At 39.3% G+C, this 16139-nt stretch overlaps 1 protein-coding gene across 5 annotated transcripts in view; it reads right to left on the minus strand.

Annotated features, from left to right (window-relative positions):
* Positions 1-16139, minus strand: part of atxn1a (ataxin 1a) — a 102052-nt gene that overhangs the window by 73179 nt on the left and 12734 nt on the right. For 3 of the 5 annotated variants that reach the window (XR_003403657.3, XM_053228379.1, XM_026929690.3), the window contains exon 2: positions 1459-1640. The exons of 1 other annotated variant lie outside the window; for it this stretch is intronic. The gene's annotated coding sequence lies outside the window, so the exon portion shown is untranslated. Of the gene's footprint in view, positions 1-1458; positions 1641-6847; positions 6962-16139 lie in introns of all 5 variants that reach the window. One more of the 5 variants, XM_053228378.1, reaches the window with a different exon arrangement.

The raw sequence follows: 16139 nt of genomic DNA on the forward strand, positions 1-16139 counted from the left end.
CTCTGCATATGGGACATTAAACCTGAAAAGTTACATCAACTCTCAAGGGACTTTCATGGCTAGCGTGAAGGTGTGCAAATGAGTAAAATGTGAAACTGGGGCCATTCAATACAGATGTACAGCCTGTTTACCTGGTCACATGATTCATGAAATTAATCATTAAAAAAACTATTAGGCTGCAAATAATGTCAATGACTCTAATGACATTTTTAATAACCAAGTGTTCTGTGAGTGGAAAAAGTTCAGAAAAGTTAGACTATGTTTAATAGTGAAATTCACTATGTTTGATAGTGAAGGCCAGAACAAATTCAGAGAGAGAGCAGGTGGACAAGGTGAAAAGACAGGGCAGTTTCAGCCCTCAGCAAGCAAGACGGAATGAGAAAGAGGTGGAAGATGAAGGGAAATATAGCTACACTAAACATTTCGGCACAGAAGGTAGAAGGGATTGACCTCTGGCCACCCGGCTTAACACACAACTACTACTGAGGGAGGAGCAGAAAAAACACGATACACAGCCACAGAGTCAGTCAGGGTCACTCCATCCATCAGCACAGCATTTCACAGCTATTAGATCTGACTGAACTCCTACAGACCAGATGACTAAACCCTTCATCTAGCAAATAGTGACAAACTGAGAAGAATGTGGACAAGGTCGCCGTGTTGTACACATTCTCCAGGCTTGACTGTATGAGATTCAGCATTGAATCAGCTAAGTTGCGGTATCATTCGTGCTTTTAGGATTTGAATTGCAGTAGTAATTTTGTAGTAAAAATGAGTAATCAATAACTAGTAATCAATAAGTTCACAGTGTGTAGGAAGTACAACTGAGGGTTTTGAATGTATCTCTATAGAGTTTACTTTTCAATTACACACACAAGGGAAAAAAACAGAGACAATGGTATTCATAATTTCCCAGTTACCTAGCAGTATATAATATAATACAGAACTTCTGTCATAGCCAACACACTGGCATTCAGAATTCACATAGCAGGCAAATGGTAGACTCTTGTAGCACAAACTATTTCTCTATTGGTTGTAAGATTAAAGTATTGGCACCCTTGCCTTCATTCATTGCCACTATTACACATTCTCATATGTACTTAATGAGTTAGACAAGCAACAATCCAATTCCATGGATTCATATTTTAATGTAAAATAAGCTACAGACCTTTCATAGACCTTGCATATTCCGAGTAGTATTTTAGCAGCTAATTAAAGGATTACATAAACAATACCCAAGTCTGCTACTCGTTATAGCGATATGGAAGGGTTAGGGGTAAGGCACGAAGATAAAGAACACAACAGAAATCACATCAGGGCATACAATTAATGGCCATCATAGTCCTTAATTAAAGGAGCTTATGATTGGACACCCTGGAGGACAAAATTGTCCACAACCAGCTTCCAGGTCCAAATACAACTATGACAGCATAGCAGAGAAAAACTTTGCTGCCATACCCAAACAGAGGAGACGAGTAGGCTGTGTCCAGGTACCACGTAGCTGTTTAGGGAAGCTCAGGGTCCAGCTGTTAGCACGTCTGTATGAATCTCTCGCACTGGATTGTGAGGGGACTGTCTGCAAGTGCCACTCTGTCTGTCCACATCTGTGTCTGCTTGGCTCCAGCTGTTCTCACCATTCCCTGCCAAACACAGACAGAGCAACACAAACTTCAGGAAATTCTTCCTATGTACACAAAGAATGCATGAACATGCAAATGGGCAGTGATCACAGCTAGTGATTTTCCATTTTAGAGCAACAAGTGGGATCCATGTAAATGGTGTATTGTGATCATATAGGATGTGATGGAGGTCTTCTGGGTTTACCGAACACGATAGCCCACATCTCAGAGCATCAATGAACTATATACTACACACTATGTACCTTTTAATGTCGTAACCTGACATTTTGGACTAAACGGAAAAGATTAATCACCGCATGGAACCTCACGTCATTGAATGTTCCCACACCAACCCACACTGGAATAACCGCCAGTTTAAGGTGTCATTTAAGGGTGCTTCTAGACATGCTATAATCATATAATTTCAAAGAAAACAATACAATCGGGAGGACTGTTTATCTCTTGTATTGTTTTTTCTCTTTTTGTATTTTTTCTTCTTTTCATTTTTTTCTCTGATGTGTTCGTTCCTGTTCTGCTCTCAAACTGTGTTTTGTTTTGGATTTGTTAATGTATGCATGCACACTTGCATCATAATTTTCTATTTTTTCTCCTTCTTTAGTTGTTCTTTAAAAATATTTTTTGCTGTCTATTCAGTTTGTTTCATTTTTTCCATCCCTGTCTTAGGAGTGGCTTTACTAGTCCAATCAAAATGGAACTATAGTCCTTATTGTCCTCTGAAGAAGGAGTACAATAAATAAATAAATCAGAAAAATTGTGATTTGTAATACTGCAACGCAGTGGATCTTTCATTTCTTCATCATTTCTTTCTTGAATAATGTCTTATTACATTTTTCTGGCCCAGAAATCAGCCTCACCCTCACAGCTGTTCTCTTTATCCTAAAAAGACCACATACGAGGCATACACAGTTTTAACAGAAGGCACCTGTAGATTAAGGCAGGCAGGCGACAGTTTGTAATTGTTGTCATTTCTTTTGGCCAGCAGAGGGCTTTAAAAATTATAAAGTGCTACTTTAAAACCAAAAAATTGTACCATTAACTTTTTTGCCCACTTGTCGTGGTCCACATCCATTTAGCAAACATTCAAGCCACATTTCCTCTTTAAACCAGGCTGTGACCACTCTTGTAAATAATCTAGTTGAACGTACTATTTGGCCCATCGATGATACATTGCTTAAAGGTCATGGAGTATGTCAGTTTTGGGATGACATGTCAGTGCTTAGCCACCTAGCCCTGCTTCTGGAGAGCTACTTCCTGTAGTGTTGAATTGCCGCTCTAATCTGAAGTTAACTTAATCGAAGTTAACTTCCAGTGACGTGAATATTAGAGTCAAAATCTACAGCATGCTAAATGTCAAGGAAGCAGCTAAGACACAAGCTAACATGAATTTGTTAATTATTCACTAAGCAGAGGAAAACCTCTTCTCTGTATGTGTGAATACGTGCATACGATGACCATTTAATCTCACTCCACCCATCCGCACGCATTCCTAAACTGCTCAGAGGAAAGGCTTGTTAACCAGAATCTCGGCGAGGGCCGTTCGAGTCTCTGATGCTCACTGGGGGACAGCAGAGCGCTCGCAAAACAAACGCTGCATGCTATTTATAGATGCCTGTCGGCATGGCAACCACGCTTTGTTTGTTTGAGTCACAAACTATTTCTGCTCTTTGCCTGAAAACCTGGGCGGTTTCACTTCTTTCATGACTGGTGCTTCCCCTTCTAGGCAGCCATCATGACTGACGCTGCATATTATTCATATATTTCTAAAGACACACTGTACTACCTGCGAGCATGGCTGCACGTTCCTTTGCTTATTGTTTTGCAGGCGATTACGTCAAACGTGTTCTGAGAAAACCACAATTATTATATTATTACATTACTATGTACTGAAACTGTCCCTCATGGCACTGGAAGGAGGACGTGCAGGATTTGAGCAGCTGCAGTTGCCAGGAGTGTCCTGGAGACAGAAAGCAGCACACTGATAATTATTCATCATGAGTTGTAAGGGCAGGGAAAGCAATAAAGTGTGCATTACGATGGTTTATGAAGACTGGTGTGACGTATACCTGCACCACTGTTTGCTAACTGATCTTAATTCTGTAGTTTCTACTATAATAAGTAAAAGTTAAGAGAGGAGCAAAGAGTAAAAACAGAGAAACCCAGAGCATACAGCTGAGGGAATTAACTGGGCACAAACCCCATCACCTGTGTACTATTTATACATCATCTCTTATTTCTTAGTTAACCATATTCATAGATATGTTCCTCAGGAATGTCACTATGCACTGTCATACAGGAAGGGTGCAATATGCACTGGACTCATAACACTCAGGGAATGTTACATATGGACAATTACTTCTGTGCTGCTAGCTGATAAGGACATCATTCATCACACACCATTCCCATCACTGTGATGCTGTTTACTGTATGTACTGTTTTGTACATTTATTGGGTTGTACTTATTGTGCTCGTGTATTTTGTTGTCTATTTGAACTGTAACATTCCCTAATTTATACTACATGCTCTCTGGTGATTATCTTGTCACTTTCTCTACCACACTGCACAAAGGCTATTGAGAACGTATCGTTTGTTGTACTGTATACTTGTGACATGGCTAGAATCATAATAAATCTCTCTACTACTTTATACTAGTACTCTAAGTATCTATAGCAAATAAATAAAGAGCATACAGTATATAGCAAATGAAAAGGTTAATATGCTGTCCTTCTAGATATATCATCACCTGTGTTATATTAAACATGTTAATAAATGGGGCAACAGGGGGCGAGTATTAATCAGCCTTGGTTTTGGCCCGAGTTCTTAGAGTTCTGTGAAGAGAATCAATGAGAAAGTTAACCACAGTTCCAAAGAGTTAGTTACAAAGTTTACTTCTGCAACATTGCAGAGGGAGGGACCGGAGCCTGTGCAATAGATAAGACAAGCACATGCAGAAACACAAGCGCACACACACACACACGCACACATACACTTACACATTCGTCTATATTTGTGAGTGAGGACCTTGCACTGGCACCTAAATCTAACCCTAACCTTAACTAGTAATCAAAAGGAAACATTGTGACTTTTTTTTAATTAAAAAAGCTGCAGTTTATGTAAAGAAAAAAAAAAGCAAACAAACATCCAAATGTCCTTACAAGGTGAAAACTGTTGTCAGATATTCTTATCCTTGTGGGAACATTTGTTCCCCACCAAGATATAAAAACATGTCCAAACACACACACACACACACACAGGCAGTGTTTCTCCTGACTCAGCAGTTGTGGGTGGCAGTTTCATTTCTCACTTAACCTGACTAGAGTAATGAGAGCAGACCAGACAGACGGTATGTACCTCCTACTTCCCCATGGCCTAATACCCCTGTACAAGTGTATTACACCAAAAAACTCCTCCCACTTCACACTTTTTATGACTGTTTGACTGAACATGTGAAGCCATTAATAATGAAATGTGTTTGTTTACAGCAGGATGCTGCAGTCCAGGAGGATCACAGCACCACACAGTTTAACATTCTGCCTCATTTAATACTAAATAAACTCAAGTAATTAACCAGGCCCTCCTGGATGATGCCATTTGATGATATATTTACATATATGAGCATAAAAAAAAGGACAAAGACATTTTTAACAAGATAAAGAGGCCTTCACAACAATCTATATGCATGTTTCAGATAAGTGACTTGTCATTAATAATACCTTTACAGTACATACAAAACAGCACTCTTATCTATCCTAGTGCACTATAACTACACTTGACCTTGAAATATAATCGTTCAAATACAAAAAAAATCTTATGTTTGTGTTAATGTGTGAATCCATTCAACATCTCATGTCTGAATCATCCTTTCCATGAGTCATCTGTTAAAATATGTACATTTTAGTGCTCCACACATCATTTTAAAATGCACTAATGTTTAAGCCCTAACTTGCATTACATTTCATGTAATGTAATATAAATTATATAAATTATATTTGTTTATGAATTAGGTGCAATATGACATGACAGTGTTACAAATTTTGCCACACCTCCATCTATTTGAACTGCTGGTCATGCTGCATCACTGAACAGCATAACACACTCAGTCAAAAGTGCTATCTGCCCTCTTCCTCATACTTAAGCTAAGGGAGACCCACGATTAGCTAGCATCACTGTGACTGACAAGGGAGAGAGTATGCCACCCCTCCCTTGGCTCCTGAACACTGAATGACTTTTTTGTACTAAATGTTTTCATTTTCACTTTCTTTTATGTTAGTTTTTTTAGCATTGGTCACTATTATGAACTGGATGTTTTGTGGTTGGTTGGTTTGCACTACAGTATAGACTAGGTTGCAAGCTGTTTCATCCCATACAAACCTGCTGCGTGTTGTTTACATTTATATTTACATGCAGTCATTTGGCAGATCAACTTACAAAAATTACAAAAAGATGATATCAAACTGATACTACAAAATAAAGCACCAAGAGATTCTGTAATGAGTAATAGTCTGAAAGATTACAGATTAACGCTGGCTTGTACAAGTGTGGAGAGGTATGGTTGCTATCTAAAAATGAATCCAAAATGTAACCAAGTACATAATCAAAAAATGGCAGCACAAACAACTACAAGGAACTGCTATCCTAGATACTGTCTGAAGAGACGGACCTTTAGACTTTTGTGGAAGGAATGGACACACCAGGTTGCTCAGTCTACAGGAGGAAGCTCAATCAACCACTGAGGAGCTTGGACACTGAAGCAGAAAGAACATGCTCAGATCTCAGAGATGTTGAAGACATGGGTGTGTAGTTATAAACCAAGGTGCACAGATAATGTGGTGCAAGGACAAGTGTTTTAAATATAAGTCAGTGAAGTGACCTCGGTAGATGAGTCACATGAGACACTTCAGGAGGTCATGAACCAGGTGAGGAACAGTATTCTCAATGACATCTTTTAGCAACAAATGTTCTGCTGCTCAATGATAATTTCTCCACTGGGATACTATAGAAAATGCATGAACCCCATTAGATTCTGATTCAGAACATTTTTAAACATGCTCTTAGTGTTAACTGAGTAAAACCAGAAGAATGTATCCAGGGGGGGAGATGGGATGCTCGATATATGCATGTAATAGAACATCAGGACATTGTACAAATATTTCACTGAAATATCTCATTTAAAGTGAGTTTTAAAAACTCAACAAACACTATAGACAAACCTTGACCCAAGTGTCTCCCTCTCTCCCGGTTGCTATGCCATCTGCCTGTCTGTTGCTAGGACAGTTTAGGGCAATCGATGACAGCTCACAAGAGACGCAGTAGCCAAGGCAACTCTGCAGAAAGAAACTCGCTGTAAGTCACTGTAGTTCCTTCAAAGATTTTTGCTCTTGTTCCATTTCTTTTCTTATGTCTCCGTGTTGCAGGCAACTTTACATGCAGATTTTAGGTCTATTTTTAGCCGGAGACCAGACGCCACCTCAGACTGCTAGGCTTTCAGAAAGGAGAGGGTCTTCTCCCATTTCTTCGCATAGACCTAAAAAGCAATTCCTCTTCTTATATCAGGGCACAGCAGCTGTGTAGAAACCACTGGATAGGTAAGAAGTCCGAGAAGAGTGAAGTAACAGTCAAATTGTTTTCATATGTTTAAAAAAAATTGTAGTACTAATGGTATGTCATCTAATTTATCAAGAATACATTCTAGAAATCTATATCCTTGGCTACAATGTAACTACAGTCTCGCCAGACACTTTATTAGGAACACCTGTACACCTGCTTATTTATACAATTATCCAATCAACCAATCATGTGGCAGCAACACAATGCATAAACATCATACTAATACAGGTCAAGAGGACGAATACAGGACAAAAAACATCCAGTTGTGGCAGTTTTATGGGTAGAAATGCCTTGTCGATAAGACTGTAGAGAATGTTCAGTCTGGTTCAAGCTGACAGGAAAGCTACTGTATGGTAACTCAAATAACCACTCTTTACAACCATGGTAAGCAGAAAAGCATCTCAGAACGCACAACATGCCAAACCTTCAAGCTTATCGGCTACAAAAGGAGTGGGCCACATCGGTTCCACTCTTATCAGCCAAGAACAGTAATCTGAGGCTACACTGAGCACAGACTCACCGAAACTGAACAACTGAAGATTGGAAAAACATCACCTGATCTGATGAATCTTGATTCCTGCTGCAAAATGACAAAAGTCAGAATTTGATGTCAACAGCATGACTCCAACCTGCCTTCTGTCAACAGTTCAGTATTTCCAGTATTAGTATTGTGTTTCTAATAAAGTGGCAGGTGAATGTAGTTAAAAACTATAACCCTGTGCTCATGATAGCAAGTGACAAGTGCATTTTCTATGCAAGTGCACAAAATGTACTTGTGATTCCAGCAACAGCAGCAAGCCAGAGCTGTGTCAGAGCAACATTTTCTCAACTCTATGCAATTTAGGTGGAATGCAGTAAAGCAACAAATCCGAATGACTGCCTCCAAAAAATGATTCCATCCAATCGTAAAGCACAGGTTGTTACCTGTATACAAGTGTAGTTTCTACATGTGTTAAGTCCCCATTCAACCACATCTGGCACTCAAAAAAGGAAGAAAAACCCAAGCTGAAGTATATGGAGTTAGCAGGAAAGGAACTTACATCGATTTCTGACGTGAGCACATTCCTAATTCTGATTTGTACATGTGGTTAGATGGCGTCATCTACTTCCAATAAATTCCTGCTGAACTTAAAGCAGTCAAGAAAAAAATGAAATACAAAACAAGTAGAACTCAATGTCAACGGCATCGACAGGGATGCCTCTGCTGCAACAAGTCTAGTCTCCTTAATATCCTTAAAATGTACTTCAAACAGAAAGGAAGCTTTTGAAGAAAAAACATTTTCAGACATTTCAACTTGTTTGGATCAATTCCAAATTTTAAATAATATATAATCTTGGAAGGACACACAGACGGACACATGGACGAACAACCCGAAAACATACAATTAAAATCTCTCAACTGGACCAAACTGTCAGGGCTCTTTGCACAGTCTATGGCTCCAGCTTCATTAAGGGGTTCTATTGTTGGGCCACTGCTGTAGGGTTTTTACCTAGCCAGACAAACCTAAGAATGTTAAATGGAAAGAAAGAGTACAGATAGCTTTTAATAATGTATCTTCAGTAACCAATTTATCCTGGGAACACTGGGCATGAGGTGGGAATACACCTTGGATGGGACACCAATCCATCACAGGGCACCATGAGTACACACATTCACACGCTCATTCACACCTAGAGGCAAATTAGAGTAGTCAGTCCACTTACTGGCAAGTTTTGGGAGATGGGAAATAGCCAAAATACCCAGAGAAAACCAATGAGCAGATAGGGAGGTCATGTGAATGTCCGCACACACAAATTACACCAAGGTCAAGGTCAAACCAGGGACCCTGGAGTTGTGAGACAGCAGAGCTACCCACTGCAGGATAGTGGTGTCCTCAGGAATGCAAAAAAAAAAAAAAGACTCTTTCCCAAAGTGGATAAGTGGCTAATTATAGGTTAGTGGCATTTATTATGACACTCAAAAATGAAGAAGAAGTCAAGAAGTCAGTACACTGAATAGCTGAAGTTCCCAAAATAGGTGAAGTTTAGGAACAACAACTACATTCCACACTTATCTGGTGTACAAGAATATAATCCTGAAGAAAGAAAACAGGAGAGAAACTTCACTCCTCTGTAAACACAAGAACTCCCAACAACCCCTGTTCTGACAAGTGTGTGTGTGTGTGTGTGTGTGTGTGTGTTGGTCCTAATGGTTTTTGTTCAATTCTCAGTAAAGTGAAGTTTATCTCCCCTGCACAAAAGCAGCTGTGTTTATATTACAGAATGATAGGCCATGAGATCTTTGCTTTTAACTCTGTCTCTCTTACACACACACACACACACACACACACACACACTTTAATAGTCTTTCTCCATCTGACACACCTTTTGTCTTTTTCTTGCTTGGGCTCTGTCTCTCACGCTGTCTTAACTTTCTCTCAGGTTAATCCTACAATCCCTGTCTGTCTGTCTTCCCATCAAATCTGTCTTCTCTGTCAGAATCCTCATGTCTTTGTCCATCACCACCCCTCTAAGGCTACCCGTTTCGTTTTTGTGCATCGCACTCTCTCTCTTTCTCTCTCTCTCTCTCTCTCACTCACACACACGCTTGCTTTCTCTCTCTGTCTCACACTCTCTAAGTTCAGAAGTTGAATCTCACAGGACTTTACAGTAACAATGGCTTATTAAAAGCATGTGAAAGAATCAAATCAATTACAATTAGACAGAGACAGACCGATAGATAAATAGATCTGCAATTGTAGCCTATTTGCCTCAAGCTTTGCCACAGTGTGCATACTGAGATGCTTTTCTGATCACCTTCGTTGTAAAGAGTGATTATTTGACTTACCCTAGACTTCCTGTCATCTCGAACCACTCTGGCCATTCTCCTCTGACCTCTCATCAACAAGGCTTTCTGCCGATAGAACCACTGCTCGCTGGATGTTTTTTGTTTTTTTGCACCATTCTGGGTATACTCTAGACACTGCAGTGTGTGAAAATCCCAGGAGATCAGCAATTTCAAACCAGCCCATCTGGCTGGATGGGTGTGTGGATGGACGGGCAATGGATGTGTTGGTAGTTGGACCCAGGAAAGATTTTTGCAGATAACTGAGTGCAAAAGAACCTCACGTTTGGACCTCAACTGGGCCTTTGATACGTGCGAGCTGAGAGCCTGTTGATTGATGGCTCAGTTTTGGCCTTGTAGTTTGCAGTTACCAAGCAAGCAAGCCAAAGTCCAGGAGCTGAGAGCACTGAGCTCTGACTACGTTTCATAACTGTAAGCACATGCCCCATTGGCCAGCTCGAAGTCCACTGACTGTACCTGTACCTGAACATCCTGCCTGTGGCACCAAACACACCTGGCAAGCATGTTCACGCTTCTGCAAAATGCAACCACACCATGCACACAAATCCAGACCTACTGTTTAACACACAACAAGAGGCAAATCTTAAAAGCAAGCTGAACAAATGAGAAAATGCACTGTCAATGAGAAAACCTTAACTAATATGTATTTATATGTTTTTAAGTTTATTCCAATGAGAACAATATCTCAAAAAACAGCATGCACTAAAACATGGTAATGTGTGAAACGAGAACTCCATTTGACAGTATGTACTCTGGTGTGACACTGCATTCACACACACCGGAGTTAGCAATATGGCAAAAAATATCACATCACAATACTTGATATGTATGTATTTATTGACAAAGTGCCATCAAAATCAGCCACATTTAAGGCCAGTTGAAAATGGTCAATCCTTGTATACATTTCATACTCTCCTCAATATGTAAAAGTGGACAATTGATAAATATATTTTATTTTTAGGCTTTTATCTCAAGTACATTAATTTCACATTAATGCACTTTTCACTGATATTTTGTTTGATGTAAAGACATTTTCCTATATCTCAAAATGATTCATGGTTATTAAGCTGAGCATTAAGCTTATCACTATTTCTTCAAAATGACTGAAAAATGTGCCAAGTCATTTCACACACTGCTTCAGACATATTAAAGCCAGACTTTGACATAGGGGATTCTTTTAATATCCTCAAGTTTTAACACTTATCATACATGTGAATGCTAATGGTGTTGTTTTTTCTAATAGTTCCTTGATATAATATTTTGATAATCTGTTATGAGAAGGTCTGAACAATGGGTCATTTATTACACTAAAACAAAAATAGTTCCTTTAATTTTACTCCATTTTTTGAAAAACAGAGTTCTGAGATGCAAATTAGTTAAATATTAAATTAGGTAATGATCTATTACATTATTTGAATGCATTTTCTTACCTTAAAGAAACATTAAAAATGACAAAGGCCACAAGTTTAATTGCAGATTGAGAAAAAAAATCACTAATAATATAATATAATATAACATAATATAATATAATATAATCTCTAGAGAATATTAATTATTAGGTGGGTACAAAAATACAGTTAGTAACCATGAAGCTGGTCAGCATTATAAAAGTACTAACAATACCTGTGATATTCAGTGTATCTTTACATAATTTACTGTAATATTGATATATCAGATCGCCGAATACAGTCAAATACTGCGGACACTCAAATACAGTGGAGAGACAAACAGACTGACAGATGGACAGACTGACAGACAGACCTTGTCCACCATTCAGGAAGCTTTATTTAACATGCCCAGTGCCAGTTCCCCAGCCAGCCACACAGAGCAGAGTAATCCCACACCCAAATCCACAGCAGGTATAATACTGGATTAAGGCTTTCACCCAGGCATTAGGACTACTGCAAAAAATGTGCTTTCACACTCCTGTGCCTTCACCCTCTTTCTCCATCAAACAACCAGACAAAAGAGTTGCTCTATACATTCCATCTGATTCATGTTACGTACCTACTGCCCTTCCTTTCTTTAACTGAAAGCATTTTTCTCTTTTCTGACCTTGCCTCTTTCTCAGTTAGAATTAGGCTATTTTCAGTTCCTGTATGTATGGATGGCACAAGAGTGAAAAAGAACCTCTTTTGAAGAAAATACATGCATTTCTGGATCATGCTCGCTATTTCTGTCACAGAAAATGGTCTAAATCATTAATTCAATTAGGCAAGTAGCTAAGTATTTAGGATTAAAACACTGGACTTGCACAGTACACACCCTCACACACACACACACACACACACACACACAGAGGAAAAGGGAAGTGACCTGCCAAAATATCACAACTAATTCAGGCACCAGACAGCACAGTGACATCTACAGATGCGAAGCATATACAGCATGAAGATTTTTTTTTAGGGTAGCAAGTGTTTTGCTGTGTGCGAAGTGCTGCATGTGACATATCTTGTGATCCTTCATCAGGAGTAAAACTTGTTTATTAACATTTATTATTGCACTTCATTCTTCTTTACCTCCCTCTGTAGTATAATCAGTGATTCAGTGGGAGTCGCAGGAAAATCATGCTGAAATGGACAATTATAGAGTGCATGTGTCCTTGAATGTCCTATCCACCTGTGTGTGTGTGTGTGTGTGTGTGTGTGTGTGTGTGTGGCTGTATATGAGACATGTCAAAAGCCTTCACGCGCTCCTCCCCAGAGGCCTGTATATGGCCACCCTGCTTATGTAATGAAGGTTGAGGTGACAGCAGGAGCGCGCACACACACACACACACACACACACACACACACACACACACACACACACACACACAGGCATTACACAAAATGCCATTACTTAGTGCACACCCAGGCTAACAATATCTGCTGAGATGTGAGGTCTGCTGGATTTTGGCCAAAACGTCAAGACCTAAAAACATACTAGGGAAATCTGTGTCCCTACAATCAATGACAGCCACTGCGTAAACCTGCTGCATGTATAAAGCTGATTTTAGTTTAAAGCTGTGATTTCAGCTTTTAAGATTATTACTTGTCATACTGTACAAGATGCACTGCAAAAAAGATCTAAGCAAGTCAAAATATCTTGACTATGGGCAAGTTTATCTTCTATTTCTTATGAGATTATTATGAATCAAATGTAAGACTATTCAGACTGTTTTAGAAGCTTTAATACATTTCAAGCTTTAAATTTTCTCATCTACTGGCAGATAATTTTGCTTCTTTCTAGAAATCATGCTTAGAATGAGAAAAATCTACCAACAGAATAAGTTTGAATTTAGCAAAAATGTCTAAAACTGGGTTTAATAATCATATTAGCCTATCGTAATCTTATAATAGGCTACTACTCAAATTGGACATATTCAAGATATTTTCTCTTTTCTTCTGTGATCTGATTATAAAATGAATTGATTAATATCCACTTAAGCACACTTAGCTAGCAACATGACCTTAGTCATCAGCGGCTCATGGCCATAGATTTTGGTGGGTACAGCATTAATAACATAGACTCTAAGAAAAAAGTCAAGAGGCTATCATATTTGACTTTTAATCATTGTTAGAGTAACCTCATAATAGCCAAATTGAAAGTCGACAACATCCAGACATCCAGCATACAGTCTGGCAACTTGTTTTGAGCGGTTTTAGATGTACCTTTCTTTAACTGTATACGATACAGCAGTTGTGTTTCCCATCGCCAGCAAGGCACACACAGAAAAGCTGATATCATTAACCAAGGGTTCCAGGTTTTCACAAAATTTTCAGCTCGACTACATGTCAAAAAAACACACAAAAGATTCTGGGCATTGGAAAAAAAGGACACACATTTAGACAGACTGTACGCACTTACACTTTGTTCGTGGAAATGTAATAGATTTTTGTCTGATTATTTGTTATAAAACACAATCTTGGAGGCTGCAGAGTATTTTTCATGGTAAACTACTTCAATCTGGCAACCCTGTCATTAACAGCTTACTGTCATGTCCACTGATCCTGGAGCAGCGTGATTCCTGCCCCAACAGACCTCTGATAGTTCTAGTTGCACATCCCATTTTTGAACAATAGGTGCAATAATAACTCAGTGTGCACACTGCCTTATTGTTTCATCACTCAAAAGATTTTAACATTGTGAATGAGGACTTTATGAAGATTAGTTGATATACTGTATACGGTGGTACTCTGCCTGACCTGCCCTTATGAAGCAGCAGCCACTGCAGATAGCCAAAGCAATGTGAGAAAGGAGCTTAAATAAAAACATTATTAGAACTTTAATTGCATTCTTTGTACTTATTACTACAGTGTTGATTGCATACTGCGGATGACTCTCAGATGAGCAGCGTGTCCTCATACACTCTCTGTCAAACCATTTTGAGGATAAAAGGCTTAAAAGTGGGACAGAGGAGGATTTTAAAAAAAGAAAAAAGAAAAAAGAAAAAAAAAGAAAAATCCTGCAGTTGTAAAAACGGAGCGGGACTCCCTCCAACCCCCAGCGCCGCCTCCTTCTCAGCTCGATTCTGTTATTAAAAGCTACAGAGAGAGAAAGGTCGTTTCACAGAGGGAGAGACCAGGCAGGCCTGTGGAGCTGCACAGAGCTGCACCGGAGCAGAGGGGTAATTGATACATAATTGAGAAAAAGATCTGAAGCCCTTTAATTAACTACTAGAGAATTGCAGTGTGCGTTTAGCAAATGTGTCTACAGCTACTAGAGTTTCTTCACAAGCGATGCAAAAGTCAAACACCAAGCATCTGCATCTTTTTCTAAACACCCCAGTCATTAAACAAATGACCAGTTAGTTCTATTAGCAAGAGGAGGACCTATTAAAAGAAGATACCAGTAAACGAGACCTTTTAGAAAGAGAAACCTTTTAAATCAGACCTTTGCTAAAGCAGCTGTGATTATAGTGCTCTGTGAGAGGTGAGCAAATTTAATAATAAAAGCCATTAAATTGTGTTGTGTGAGAAAAGCATTCATCATGCTTCGCGTGCATGGCAGCATGGTATCATTTCATCACCTCTTGGAAAACCAGAGGCATTAGCCAACGGCAAAAGCTGCTGGAAAATGTCCCCTTGTTTCTGAATAATTCACAGAAGAGAAGGGAGGGGAAAAAAGGAGTGTAACTTGGACACAGTGCTTGTGGACAGTCAATAAAACAAACTGTGAGGTCAGGCAACCTTTTACCATGAAAAGAGCAAACAGCGACCATTCAAATAAAAGAATGCTCTTGTCTAGTTCAGAATGACTAAAGCAGGAGATTAGGATGACATCGGGTTAAATGAATAAAAAAAATTATAAAAAAAAATTTAGAAGATGAAAAAAACAAAAACAAGAAATGCATAATTTCCCTAGAAGCAGCAGGCAAGCTGAAGAAATACCAGTGTTAATGGAGAGGTCATGTGCTACACTTGGCAAAGTGTTTTAAAACCCAGAGCACATTTTGCAGTTCAATGCAAATCGCTAATCCAACAGCTTTCAGTAGTAAGAGTGAGATCTGGAACATATCATTTGGTTGGGTTTAAAAAAAAAAAAAAAAAAAAAAAAAAAAAAAAAAAAGACTCTCATTTGGAAGCTTCTGCTCTCGTTTTGTGTGAACTCTCTGATTCAGCAGGGGGAAAACCAAAGTGAGAATTTATTCTGGGTTTTTTTTGGGGGGGGGGGGGGGTTCTCAAAATGGTGCAAAAAGCACTTCAGGGAATTATCCCAACACTCTGCGCTCAGCAGCACACTGTAGCCCATTATCTATTTATCACTAACTGTGTGCAAGACGCCAAAGCTGTGCTCACACAGGGACTAAAGCTAGCCAGTCCTGTGCAATGCGTAAATAAGTTTATGGGAATATAAGCATGCAAATCAAATCATTTTCCCCAGAGGAAAAAGAGGATCCTCCAGCCCCTCTCTGGCATGCACGTTCTGATGTAATCTGCCGAGCAACGGGAACAGCAGACCTCCCACTGTACCCAAACCATCTGTGACCCCTGGACCACAACGCTGCACAGAAGCATGCTCCCTGGAGTGCGCACTTCTGCAAGCAGACACTGTCCTCTCCAGCTCGG

The sequence above is a fragment of the Pangasianodon hypophthalmus genome, chromosome 23 (assembly GCF_027358585.1).
Source record: "Pangasianodon hypophthalmus isolate fPanHyp1 chromosome 23, fPanHyp1.pri, whole genome shotgun sequence".
Taxonomy (NCBI): domain Eukaryota; kingdom Metazoa; phylum Chordata; class Actinopteri; order Siluriformes; family Pangasiidae; genus Pangasianodon; species Pangasianodon hypophthalmus.